Source organism: Colletes latitarsis, chromosome 7 (assembly GCF_051014445.1).
Source record: "Colletes latitarsis isolate SP2378_abdomen chromosome 7, iyColLati1, whole genome shotgun sequence".
In the NCBI taxonomy this organism is placed as follows: Eukaryota; Metazoa; Arthropoda; class Insecta; order Hymenoptera; family Colletidae; genus Colletes; species Colletes latitarsis.
Genome location: NC_135140.1, coordinates 16,494,313 through 16,508,996, shown reverse-complemented (window position 1 = coordinate 16,508,996; position 14,684 = coordinate 16,494,313). Strand labels below are relative to the sequence as shown.

At 41.4% G+C, this 14,684-nt stretch overlaps 1 protein-coding gene across 3 annotated transcripts in view; it reads left to right on the top strand.

The window, feature by feature from the left end:
- Nucleotides 1-14,684, top strand: part of Ror (tyrosine-protein kinase transmembrane receptor Ror) — a 242,002-nt gene that overhangs the window by 78,052 nt on the left and 149,266 nt on the right. The window lies entirely within an intron of this gene.

The window sequence follows — 14,684 nt, the reverse complement described above, 5'->3', positions numbered from 1 at the left end:
CTCCTGAGACTGTTGTCTTCTCTGACACTTTTCAAGCTATCTTCTTCTTTTAAACTTCACTGTTTCGGTCATTTCTTCCTCTCGCAGACTATCATGAGACTATTTTCTTCTTCCAGACTCTTCCCAGCCTTCTTCGACTTTCCCCCGACTCTTCTTTCAGAATCCTACCCAGGATACTTTCTTCTCTCAGACTCAGCTCGCGTTTCTTCTTTCTCAGAGCTCTATCCGCCAACTTCTTTTGTATCGAACCAACCTCTAAAGGCTCGCTAGTGCGTCGAGGATTCTTTCATCGAATTCCCAGAAACACTCCGATTGCTGTCGTCCGTAGCCACAAAGCCGCGGGAATCGTTTCACCGAATGCACCGCGTCCTGGTGCATCCGCGCATCGCGCAGAAGAATTTGCATCGGTCGTTCGTTTATCACGCTGCGTTCCTCGCGCGCAATTTGCGTCCCCATTACTCACCGTTTATCAGCGCTCAGCGGGCATTTCTTTTGTTCCTCTGTATTTCTTTCAATTTATTCGCGCGTTCGCAGAAATTTATCCGCGCGATCTTCCGTCGTATCGAAAAAAAAAACTCTCCTCCAGTTTCCCTCCCGGTTCGATTCCCCGGAGGATTTATTCGCGCCACTGATCCGAATTTATCGTCGTCAGAATTTCTCCGCGACCCTAGCAAACAACCCCATGGCTCGTCGAAGGTGTTCTCCATGGAACCTTGAACATTTCGTCGGGTTCAACGCTTCGCGTAACCTTTACGTTCTGGGTTATGAAGTCGAAGATTCACGTTGCTGGGCGAGATAGGGTTTTCGCGATCCTTGGAACGGTGTTTGCTGGATCTTTGGTGTTTACTCGGCGGTGGATCAATGGCCACAAGACTCGTTGGATTGTTGGAATCTGCAGAGAAGGAAGCATTTAGCTACGTGGCGATAACGATGAGAAATATTTAATTTATATTCACGTGTGTGGCGAAGACCAATGATCAACTTTCGAATCGATGCCTCTGTTCTGTTTCTAGTTTCTCCATCTTCTTTTAGAATCTTGATCTAGATGTTGACTGTCTGAGATCTCTGAGCAGCGACTGACCTGAAAGATAAAAGCAATATTAGTATATGCGTTAATTATAATAATATGGCTGTATCAGTATTGTAAATATTGAAAAAAAATATTTATGTACTTTGTTAAATGTGTATAAGATTATTATAAATGGATTTGTGAGGCTTTTTCCGTGAAAATGAGACTAAACACGCCCCCATTCGGATTGTGTTTCGATAGAAGTTGCTTGAATCAGTTCTCTATAGGCAGGAGCAAGAGAGATTAGTCCTGAAAGGAATTATCGTCTGTAATGCGTCATTTATTTCGAGCAACCTAACCCAGACCTGCAACTGAGCATATATCGCTTAATACCGTCCATACTCTACTTACTCATTGTGCTATATACTCTGGGGCTAATCTTTCTTGGTCCCTACTCTACATACAATTTAAAATCGTCCGAATATAGTCGTGTTTGGACTCATTTTCATCGAAAAAACATCCCTGACACATTAATAGTTATGATCGCCAAAAATTTATTATTATTCGATTGACAGTGTATTTCAAGGTCACTGAAATTAACAGCTCGTACGAATATCGATGAATCGAGGGTGTTGTGAAGCATATTCGGTTCACGTTGGAAGGTGAACGCGTCGAATAAGTATCTTTCCCTTCCCAAAAGTTCAGTTTTAGGTTAACCGCGCGATATTCGCGGGGTGGAACCGACGGGGGAAAGTCGCGCGCGAGAAATCCAGATCGTGCGCGGATTCATCTTCGTTTCAAGTGTTTCCCCGCGAGCTGTCCCAAAGGATGGGCGATTAAAGCGTTCGCCAGTGGGCCGATTCACCCTTAGAAACGCGGCTCGGGCAGCTCGGGTTGCAGCTGCACGCTTCCCGACGGATGCATGGAATAGGAAAACATTCTCGCCGTTGGAAAGCAGCGGGGGGGAACGTAAATCTATGCTTTGAAGAGCGTTTTTGGTCGTCTCTCGTCGCTCCCCACCCTCTCTTTATCGCCGTGAGCCGGTACACACAGAGTCTGGGAAGTGACATCAAAGAGGAGCGCGCGAGCGCGTGGCTGAGGGTGGGAGGGGACAGCATGAAAGCACAGGTGCATATCGTCGTTCGTTCGTTTGTGGGCTGTGTTACCTTTTTGGGGTGGGGCAGGGGCCGCGAAACAGACGGACGGTGGAGAAAAAGAAGGGGTGGGAGACCGAAAGGGAGGGGGAGTGGAACGAAGCAGAAGTAGATGGGATAGAAGATGCGGAGAATAGGATCATCGAAGAGAGAGGGATTGACTGTTTCAGCATAGACGTCGTCCGTAGAATGTATAATGAATTTGAAAATTCGTTGCCCACACTGCCCTCGTTTTGAAATAATTTTATTGGGTTTAATTATTACTACTGGACGTACTGACGTACAATTTTTATTCCTTCATACACATACACACAGACGCTTCTTTCTCAAGGTCACTTCAAGGTCATTATAAGAAACAGATGTTAACATGCAGAAAAATAGAGTTCATCTTGGAATTTTAATTGCATTTAGCCATTTTTTCTTGCTTTCAATAGCACCAGAAAAATAATTTAGATGCTAGAATATATATTTTATTCCAGCTCCTACGGTTCATTAATTGTATACATACTTGGTTCGTTAATGAGTTATTTATCAGACGCTTTGTAAATATTAAAAGGGTACATCCCGTGTAATAAAATATAATAAAGGGTGTATTTTGTTGTTTTGTCGTAGACGAAGAAGTTTCGATGGAAACGCGGAGAGAATTCTGCGAAGTCATCAAGGCAGAAAATGCTTTGTGAATTGCACGGACGTAATTGATTTATAAACACGCTCGCAAGCCCATTCAGGCTTTTGTGCGTTTCCAGATTTCCTCTGGATAGCGTAATTAAGAGGAAGAACACGAATCCCAAGCGACAGCGCTTGCGTTTTGTGATTATTGTCGCATTAACGAAAGTGCAACTAATGTATTCAAAGGGCCATATTGTGTACTCCCGCGCTAATTTATTTATGGGCGGATAACGCGAGTCTGACTCGAAACGGTACTGTTCTACTCGTTCATACTGAATTCACTTATTTCTCGTTTACACGCTTTTCGTAAAAAATGCTCGAGGCAGCCCCACTATTATAATTCTTATTTAAATTTCATCCTCTTGTAAATTATTTTTTAACTCAATTTTTGCGCCCTATTCAGTGCGCCAATAGTCGCCTCACTCCCTCGCGTTTCAATTTCTGCCCGATATTAGCTCGACCCCGTTCACTGCACCGAATTCTAGGTAAACGCGAGCGTTGATCGGGGTCTCGTTATAAACCAGAAACGAAATAACGCCAGTTTCGAAATAATATTTCACGCGCGGCCGAGGCGTTAAAAAACCCGGGAAATTTTCATACTGCACGCCAGATTACTTCCGTTTATTTGTTCGCGTTTGTATGTGTTTCTTCTCGCGGAAATCAGGTCGTATTATTGTTAAAACAAACAACGCTCGACCGGGACCGCGATATCGAGCAACAAACGTTTCAAGCCGCAATCAGGAAGAGTTTAAAAGTTTTTTTCAATTCCCCGACGAAGTTTGCGGGGGGTGAAAAACGAAGTTCCGTCGTTTCCAGCCGCTTTCGCCGAAATACGCGCGACTGTAATCACGTTCATTTGAACGCGGATGCATTTTAATGCCGCCGGGCATAGAAAGAAACTCCGATGCGAAAGTTCTGCCCGGGACAAAAACTTAGGGCTCGTTAAGAGCCGGGTGCATTTGCATGACACTTATCAGAACTTCACCGAGTACCTTTAATGTACACAAGGAGGGAGGCACAATGAAGGGATGAGGGATTAACGAGGAGGGACGTTCCACCTTTCGTCATTACGTGCGTTGTGGAAGTTTCGGTACTTGGAACTCCGCGGATTTTTGGAACGGGCAATTTGTAAATTCAATTACGGATATAATTAATTCTGGTTTCAATTTAACGTTCCCATTACGATATTCCGAGGTTAGACGTTGGCGGGTATCTTAAAATTTCTCTGCAGAAACTTGTCAAAACGAAAGGAATATTTTTGAGAATAATTTTTAGAGATCTCTGCTTTAGTATAAACCGAATAACTTTGATTATTTTCATTCAATGAATCAGCAGAGTAAATAATACTAATAAAAAATTGTTTAGAAAAGAATCTGTAAGATGGATCGCGATATTTATTTTCTACAGAACGTGTGTGGATTAAAAAACAAAGGATAGCTTTACGAATGAAGCAAACTTACTAGAAAGATGTAATAAATCTTTTAAAATTAATTCGATCGAATTTACCGTTTGGATTGAGAGAAACGCGATACAGGAAACGAACTAAATTAAGTGAAGTATATTAAACCAGAAGTAGATTGGGTTACCGCGTGCCAAGACTAAAAATTGAATTTCTGTTTTACCGTTTATTACCGAACAGAACTCTCGCGGCAATCCGATAATTTTACATTCTTCGACTCCCACCGCTTCTAACGTGTAATTGGAAACCGATTCTCGATGGGAATTCGAAAGTTTTCTCAAAAGATCGGAAGTGTATATACCGGCACGGTATAGAAAAGTAAATTTATATTGGATTTAGTTATTTTTGCTCCTTGTTCCGAGCTGTTCGTTTACGTTCGGCGTTCTGCGAATTTTCTCCTACGATTTCTTATTTACAAATTGATCACGTGCTTTATTGCTCCATTGGTCTAACGAACACTCTAATTTTAAACCGCGATATACCTAACCTAAATATCGGTATTATAGCCTATTCCTATTTTGTACCTTGAATAATTTACGATCGAATACAAAACCGACGTCACAAGATTTACGGTCGTATTTTTCGGATGTGAGAAAAATTTGTAGGTTAGGTATTGCCAATTACCACCGCCATCTTGGCACGAAAAATATTCCCTCAGGGGGGAAATCTCTTTCTCTACACTTTGTACATTTTCGTTTTTCTCCAATAGAGATATAATTATTAAAAAAAAACAAAGTCAATTCCACTGTTAAAAATAAATTAACAATTGTCTGAAATTTTAATTTCAGTTTTAATTTCAATTTTGTTATATTGGGTGGTACGGTCGTAAAATAAATAAATAAGCAAGCAAATATGCTCGAAGCGCGATGTGGCGTAAAAACGTTTTGTAGACGCAACAGCCCATTGGACACCTGGCGGTGCAGCGATTTTAACGATTTCCGTTCGCGAGTTCGATACGCATTTTGATGGCCGTGTGTTACGTTCGATCGACTCCGCGACATAAAGCAGATGACTCCTTTCGACGGAATTACACGACCTTCCTTTCGCAGTAAAAACGTCACCGCCTCGTTTCGCTGGAGTCTGTTGACAGCCTCAAATACAAGACTGTTCGATAACCGTCCGCCATCTTGAAAGTTGCTTTTAAAAATTGCTTCAGTCTAAATTCATTGTTCCTTCTAAATAATACGACTGTCGAATTTTAACTTTGCGTAGAATAATTAATGGTGACTATCGAAAACTGAAATTATTCAGATTAGATTTTAACAGTATTCCAGCAGCACCTTTTGCACAATTACGGTACTGGTTTCATTTGTTATATACAGGGTGTTCGGTCACCCCAGGGAGAAATTTTAATAGAGGATTCTAGAGGCGAAAATAAGACGAAAATCAAGAATACCAATTTGTTGATGGAGGCTTCGTTAAAAAGTTATTAAGAATTAAATTCAAAAATTTCAAATCGTTCTGGAAAAATTATTTCTAGGTTCTGGGATCAATTACAATCATTTTTGGTCATTAGACATACCCCCGAATTCCTACCCACTTTCGAGAAAAAAAATCGGGTAGGTGCCTAATTTTTCCGACGAAAAAAAAATTTTTCAAATCGTTCTAAAAAAATTATTTCTAGATTCCGGGGTCAATTACAATCATTTTTGGTGAATAGACATACCCCCGAAATCCTACGCACTTTCGAGGAAAAAAATTCAGTACGATCGGAACTTTAAACGTTAATAACTGCTTAACGAAGCCTTCATCAACAAATTGGTATTCTTGATTTTCGTCTTATTTCGGCCTTCAGAATCCCCCATTAAAGTTTTCCCCAGGGGTGGCCGAACACCCTATATTTTCGTATCTACAGATGCCTAATATAAACTCAATAATAATAATATTTGAGATTGAATTGAAATATAATTTTGACTAAATAAAATCGTTTTAGGGATTGTAAAAATATCCTAAAAATTCCATGAATTGAGATCGATATTAGTTACCCCCATTTAGGGGTGGCGTCAATAGACACAAACCACCACACTGAGTATCTCCAAAATTTCTGGTTGCCAGATCAGGAACACCCGGTGTGGGTTGGGGACATCTCGTGCCAGTGTTGTAGGTATCGGTTCGAAAAATTGATTCCTCGAGAGGTGGGCGACAAGATTGGCGCGGATGCGAGCCAGTGAATCGGCTACACCGACTGCATACAGAGCGTGCCGATGACGGTGCATTTGTGACACGGTCGAGGTAACGACAACCCATGGATTACTCGCGCGACACGTGTTGCCGACGTTTACCCCGCGTCACGTTAACATGTGCATCGGCGTCGTTCCGCGTAAGTGCACGCAGAAGTGCGTAGTACAACGTTGGTTTCGGCCGGTCGATCCTGTTGCGGATGATTTACATGCGGTCGCATCACGCCAGCTGGGGTCGCTCGTGCGAGCGCTGAGAGACTTTCCAGCCGTGTTTTCGACCGTTCCGACGCAATGCACCGCGATTCAAAGAATTTCACTAGACCACGGAACCCTAGTTACGGGCCACACCACGATACATTCGACGGACAAGAGCACCAGAACCTTGGGGAATGAGAGATCACTTCGTTCGTGTTGCAAACTGATGACTTCTTGACCAGACGACAACATTCAGCATACTGAGGATTTTGCAAGTTTGACTGAGTTTGAGAGTGTGTCAGGGTAGCTGATGAGGCCTGGAGTGCTTCAAGACATCAACTGAAATCAAGAGGACCCCAATATCCACACGATTCTCACAGTATTTTATGATTTGACAATGTTTGAGAAGGTTTGAAGACGCCAGATGAGCCTAATAAATGTGTAACACTAATCTCAAGAGGATTTTAGAAGACTACTTGAGTCTGACAGTATCTTTTGACAATGTTTGAGAAGGTTTGAGGACGCCAGATGAGCCTAATAAATGTGTAACACTAATCTCAAGAGGATTTTAGAAGACTACTTGAGTCTGACAGTATCTTTTGACAATGTTTGAGAAGGTTTGAGGACACTAGATGATTCCAATAAATTTAGAACACTCCATCAACAGATTTAAGACATCAGATGAGACCAAGATTGCTTTACCAAACAAACGCTAGTCAACATTGCTCGCCCAGGAGCGCGGTATCGGGCGAAGAACGATTCAAGCAGCAATCAGAAAGAGGTTGTAGGTTTCTTCAATTCCCCAGAAAGTTTTCGCGATAAATCGATACGTTGTGCAGATGGTTACAAGGTTGCTTCTCGGCTGCGCGCTCGAGATGCCGAAGTGCTATAGTTTTTCCAGCGGATCGCGAAAGGAGAAACGGTGCTTCTTCTTCCACGATCTGTCTGGAGGATTTGAAGTTTCAAGGATGGCTCGAGCACCAATGAGAAATCGATGTATCGGATTTAAGTTAGGTTTCATCGTGTCCAACCGTATGTTCTTCACGACACTTCGATTGATATTGACAATCGAGAACTTGGATATTACTGCAGAAAGTTGTACCCCTGCGCGACTCTATTAGACGCTACAGAAATATGAATCAAACAAATAGGAAGTTACTCGTTCTTAATTCTCAGCCTATCCGGTCGATGCTGTTCCCCTGCGTGCATAGAAAATTCGTTCAGCTTTCCGGTCTCATTCGCAGTAAGAACTTTTTTCAAGTTGCAAAAAAAAAAAGGAAGATTGGAAGAAGTAAACGGAAACAAAGCGTCGAACAGAACGGGAGAAACTTCTGTTCAGAATCCGATACTGCCTCCCGACGATAAAACAAATCACGGTCGGCTGGCTCTTCGCGTCGCTGCACGGATGCACAACAGCCACGATTTTATTTCACAACTACTTCGAGTACACGTTTCCACGGAGCAAACAGGCGAACTTTGTCTCCGCGGAGTTAATTCAATCCCATCGAAAATGCTCGACTAACTGCAGCGTCAGGCATTGGGGACAATCGGTCGCCCCCCTGTCGATGGATGGATTAAATTGAGTATTTTATACTTGGCAACGCTAGTTAAATTGTAAGACTACGGTTGGTTGAGAGATCGAAGACACTGTTTGGCTCAAAGGAGTTAAGATAGCAGCTAGTTCCAAGAGGACTGAGAGATCTGGCGACACTTCCCGCGCTCACCGCCAGAGGGCTACGCTCAACTTGTACCTTTCTCACAAGCACTCGATCGACTAGGTGCCTCCAAGACGATTCTAGAACACTGGATGACTCCCAGAAGGTCTATTCACTTTCTAACTTCTAATTCGAGGATTCTACACTCGAAATAGTGCTTCATTGTCATAAATTTGCAGACTAGCTGCCTTCAAAAGAGAACACTAGAGAATACTCACATCCCTATGAGAGGACACCTGGCTCGTAAGCTTCTAATCAAGAACCACACCAGGGGTAGTCCAGGATTTTATTTCGCGACTACCTCGTGGGTGTACGGTTCCGCGAAACGAGCAGACGTCGCGAACTTTGTCTTCGCGAGGCCGGCCTCGCCGCGGAGCTAATTGAATTCGATCGAAAATAGTCGCCTAATTGCAGCGTCAGGCTCCGGCAAGTTCGCCCCGCTGCCTGGTGGAAAGTGGGGCTGAACTTTCCAGTTTATGGAACTGAATCTTAAGTGGCCGACCCTCCAATTTAAACTTGGGTTATCGTTCTGTCCTCGAAAGCGGGTTACTCTCCCGACCACCCTCCCGACAATTCCTAAATCACACGAGCGGTGAATCAACCCCCGACCCCCTTAGCGACGCCGAACGAACCGAGGACGAGGCTTGGGAAAACTGTCGCGGGATAAATTGGCCCGAGGAGTTTTTCCGACGCGTGGAACGATTATGGAGTTTTGAGGGATGCGAGTGATTCATGGACCGTCCGAGAAGGTGGAGGGTCGTGGGGTTGGGGGGGAGGGATTGTAACTCGCGTCGATGGGAAATTCTTGACGCGATTGGACACCGTTTTCGGATAAAAATTCAGATAGGAATGTCCGGGGATATAGCTTTACGAAATTATATTCGTATATACCGGGTGTTTTTCAAAGATGCTATTTTGTTTACTAAAAATGTTGATAATAGTATGAGTGCACAGAGGATGAATCGTTCGAGTCAACTGAATGATCTGTTTTAAGCGAAGTCGTCAAGGTCATTTCAAGGTTATTAATGTTTTTCAGTGGAAATATATGTTTTGTCGTTCACCTTCCACTGGAGACTCGTAAGGCAATATTCAATTCGATCTTTCCTCGAAAACACAACAGTTTTGTAGTATTTTTACCATTGTTAAACGTATTGTTCGTTCGTTCGATGTTTTCGTTTCCCAAAAAGATCGAAAACACGTCTGGTTTCCCAGAAAAGAGAACCGCGACGGCTCGAGAAATTTCACGTCTCGCCCCGAGCTTCTTCGACGCGTGGAAGAACGGTCTCACTGTGCCGAGTAAAAAAAGAAAAAAAGAAGCAATAAACTTCTCATCGACGGCGCGCGATTAACGCTTCTCTTTTTCCTCTCGAGAAGCGTCTCGATGAAAAGTTGATCGATCTCCGACAAACGAGCCACCTTCTTTTTTCGACGAGTCGACGATCGAAACCGAAATAGCGTCGCGGCGCCGTTTGAACGCCAGAAAATTGAACGTCGACCACCCGGTCCACTTTCGAGCGAGCTATCGTTCCTCCCGATGCACGGAAATTCAAATTTCGTGCATTTTAACGCCAAATATTTCGCTGTTCTTCCAAATTAAAAATGTTCACGGTAAAAATCGTCCACCATTTTCTATTGCATTTGATTAAATTTTATTTCTTTCACGATACTTGGATTCCTTATTCTTTTTTGAGTATTTAAATTTTGTGACTTCCTTCTTATGTAAAATATATATTTTCTCCCTATTTTCTTCGTTTGTATTTTATAAAATTTTTAATCACTTTTTATAGTTTAACGACGTACGAAATGGGTAAAATATTTTTATAACAGTAATAATGGTATCGCGTTTGTATATTATTTTAGGAATGGAATTAGAAAGACACAGATAGTGGACAATTTCGAGCGTAAGCCATTGTATATTGTGACAAGTCTAGACCAATCAAAACAATTATATCGCATTGCGTCATCCTCTGTCATGATGCATCAGTCTCGACCGAAACTACAGTGCATAAAGTGGCGCTGAGTCATCAGCTGCTCGTTCTGTGTTATTCGAGTTCAACTTGTAAATGTAAAGGTTCAATTTACGGTTTAATTTATCTTTCACGCACACTTTCCCAAAATTTCGTTTTCCTTTACTATGGAGGGTCTATCCTTTAAATTTTCAACATTTATTTACAGGGTAAATATTATTAAAATTCTATAGTCAAATAAAAATTGAAACAAAAGGTAGAGGCGTTCAACATTTGTTTTATAGAAAATTCTATAACAAAATTCTGATTCGAAATAACTGTTTAAAGTATTTTGTTTTACGTGTCTCTAAATTCTTTAAAATATTTTTTGCATCAGCCAATGTGTCATCAAAAATTATACACTGTATGGTTTCGTGTCTGTCGTGTTAAATATTCTATCATAAAAGCTGAAGCACTTGAAATTATCACCTTAATTCGCTTAATTTGCTGCAAGATTGATGTGAGTCGCATGGTTTCAACCGCTAGAGTCTAAGTTCAATCTGAGAATCGTGGATTTGGGTCAGCTTACTATTAAGTATGACTAGAAAACAGAAATACTTTTATTAAATAAATAAATGATAGTAAAAGGGTTCTGTCGAATTTCTGTTCAGTTTTGGGATATTGTTATGTTACAAGAAATCGTAAGTTATCGAGTTTACAGAAATAAAGAAGATGGTGGCAATAAATATAACTTTGCGTCGACTGTATCGTAAGATGTAACATGGAAGCTCGAAAACGTGTTGTCTGACCAAAGTCGGACGCGACTACTTGCATACAAATTACACTTCGCGAGACTTAACCCATGTTTCGTGATAAAATATTTCCAAACGTGACTTATTCGAAATATTAGAGCAGATTTTTTGAATGTTAATAATTCCGTTTGCATTAAAAATGATATCAGAGGTCTTTTAAATATTCCACAAAATTTTAACAAGAAAAATAATTCAATCACGATTTCATTAAAAATTCCATCAGACTCTCGGCAAGAGAAGAAACAACTCTATGAAATTCCACCCAAAAAAACAAGCTCATAATTCCTACTATCTTTTATATGAAATTCCACAAATAAATTTCAACCCCAACCGTACCCAAGTTTCCATCAATATCAAATAAACAAAATAACTACACGTTCCGTGGTTATTTTCGCAAAAAGTTTAGTTATCTCAATATCCATTTCTACGAACTTTCATCCCCCCATGTCCCAGTGAGAAAATTTCATATACGAAATTTCCACCCCGAGCGTAGCACAAGCTTTCATTAGTTCAGTATAATAAAAAGAAATTCCTCGTTTTTGCAATAATATACCCTAGTCGTCTCAAGGTTTGTTCGTGCAAACTTTCATCCCCTCGAGGCTGGACATAAAATTCCATAAAAAACATTTCAACCCCAAGATGGCTCAAATTTCCTTCAGTATTCAATAAATAAAACATACACACCCCATGTTCTTCTAAAATCATATTCCAATTATCTCAATATTTATTCTCATAAATTTCCACCCCTTCTTAAACTCTAAATAAATTTCAACCCCAATATAATTCAATCTTTCTCAAATATTTAATAAATAAGACAATTAAAGCATTCTCCTCAATGATCCCCTAAAATTAATTCTATATGTACTTGCACAAACTTTCACCCCCTAATGGCAAACGTAAAATTCCGCAAAAAAATTTTAACTCGAGTTTCAATTTAAAATCGAACGTACAAAGTAACTACACGCTCCATCGTCATTTTTTTCAAAAACTCCTCGTCTCGATATCTATCCGCGCAACCCCTGGTTGTTCAAACCTCCCCCAATTAGCCTCGTCAAAACCACGCGTCGAAGTTCGCCAACGCCGCGTGGCGGACAAGGAAAATGAAATTTCCCGGAGGCGAAGGAACAAACGGAAAAACCGAGGGAATTGCGTCAGAAAAATGAGGCCACCCCCGTGGTTCTATATTTCAAGGGTTGCAGCCGCGTTTCGACGGTTAGAACCGTGCGGAGTCATTCCGTGGCCATTGCAGCGCCATAAAAGTGTAGGGGTTGGGGGCGAGCAATAAAGGCCAGTGACGCGACTAACTGAAAAAAGGAAGATGTATTTTTTCGCTTCGGGGCAGTTATCATCCCCCTGTCCAGAATGTCTCGGAGGTCCGCTGTCGTCCGGGACAGTTGACGGACGCGCGTGCAATTTGATTTCGCGTTACCTTTTGCAATTGCGTTCCTCAGACCGGTTGAATGAACTTTGTCATCGCGAACCACAAAATTGCTTTCCGTTTTTTTATTATTTTTTTTCTGTGTTTTGACATCCGTGCAGTGGAAACGGTCGTCTTATTAAATTAGGTGCCCTTCTCGACCGGAGCAGTCCATTTCATCCCTCTAACTGTTTAACCTTTATCGTAATAGGATGTGACTTTCGGGTCACGTGTCAAATTTGATAATATATGTCACTAATATAAAAATTCTATAGTGCACGAATTTGGTATATGGTGCAAGGTCACTGTGCCTATGAAAATAGTATTAACGATTTAATCTGTTTAAAATATTGAAACAGTAAAATTTTGTGTCTGTTAAAAAACAATTTTGTTTTTTTTAGATTGTTCTTATTATGTGTTTGTATTTACAAATGTAAGAATTCTATTTCTATCAACTTTTGCGTGATCGAAAATAATGGAAACGCGGTTCTCAATTAAAACTCAGGAAAATAAAAAAGTCCATTGACGAAACAGAAACCACGGACGGTTTAAACACATTTTTCGCATTTCTGCTTGCAACGGACGGTGCAATGTAACCTGAAACGTGGCAGGGAAAAAAAAAACGCGAAACACGTTGAACCCTCGCAGCGGGAAAATAAATTTCTAAAGGTTGCATTCTTTGTGAATGAAACGAAAGGGAAGACGTATGTGCATTCCTAAAGGCACCATTCGTAATCCAAACAGCCGGGTATTAATAGGCAGGAAAGAAAACAGTGAAAATTTTCAGCGACCGGAGTCTGACAATCGTCGAACAGCTGACAGGCGGTCAGGCCAGAAATAAATTTTTCTTGTCACATTTTACGGCGAACGGTTTAATAATTCGTCACAATTTTTCGCGAACTGGTTCATCCCCTTGCCCAAAATATTTATCAGAAAACAAATAAAAAATAACAATTCAAATCATTTATGAAAATTAAAATAATTTTTGTTGTTTCGCTGTTACAAAATCGTCTAACTGCACAGGTTTCTCGATATTATTAGACACTTCTAGATGCCACTGTTCTATTTATAAAATACGCTTTATATTTTAAAAAACAATTTTATTTGCAACAAATCATTTTTCGAAACGACCAAAATATTTTTAAACGCATCATCTGAAAAATAGCGATGCAACGATTATTCTGTGATGTTTTCGAAAAAAATTAGGAGATAGAAAGAGAAACTGTTTGAAAAACTCGCAAAGAAAGCAAACAGAACGTCGCTAGTCATTTTCGAATGGCACGCGTAGAAAATAAATATCAATTTTGAAGAAAAGCATTCGGTACTTAATGTCTTTATTGATCCACGACTTCTTTCTTAAATGAAATCAAATATTGAAAAATCGGTTCGAAAAGCAAACAGAGCCACGCGAGACGGAAGCTCCTCTCAACTCCGCCAGTTCGAGCAAGTTTGAACAACCAAGAACAAACAATCAAGCCTAAAAACTCTAATTCGCGATCGCGAGATCGAAACAAAAGACCCGCGTAATTCTCTCATCGAACGATTTCCACACTGTCGATATCACCCCGCAATCGAGATCGTTCGCGTCGTAAATACGGACCATATGATCGTCCGGACTCTGAATCATCGATGCAGAAAATACCATCGTCCCGCGGGAACCTCGTCTCCGGCGAACCGTCGTAAAAAAAAAAGGAACAACGAACCCACCCGTAAAGGAAAAATCCAATCTCATAGACTCGTAACGTTCACGAGAATTTTCCGAGGTTTCCCGTTTCGCGGGAATTTTTCCTTCCGCGGGGGACGCGATCGTTCACGTGCGTCTCGGCCGGAAACGATCGTCGCGCGACCGCGAGTGGCCACAAAACAGCCCGTAGACGCACGGAGGGCAAAGAATTCCATCGAGCCTCCCTTCTTGGACGAAAGAAACGCGACACTGGAACGCTCGTCACACGCGACACACATTCACTCGACGGAAGGAACGCGAGCGAGGAAAAAGGAAGAAAAACGAAAACACACGAGCAGCTCGAAGCAACAATGACCTTTTTCATCCTCCTTTTACTTGCACCTCACTAACGACCGGCAGCACGCTGGCCAGCCTTCTTGCTCGCTTTTTTATCTCCCGACTCGC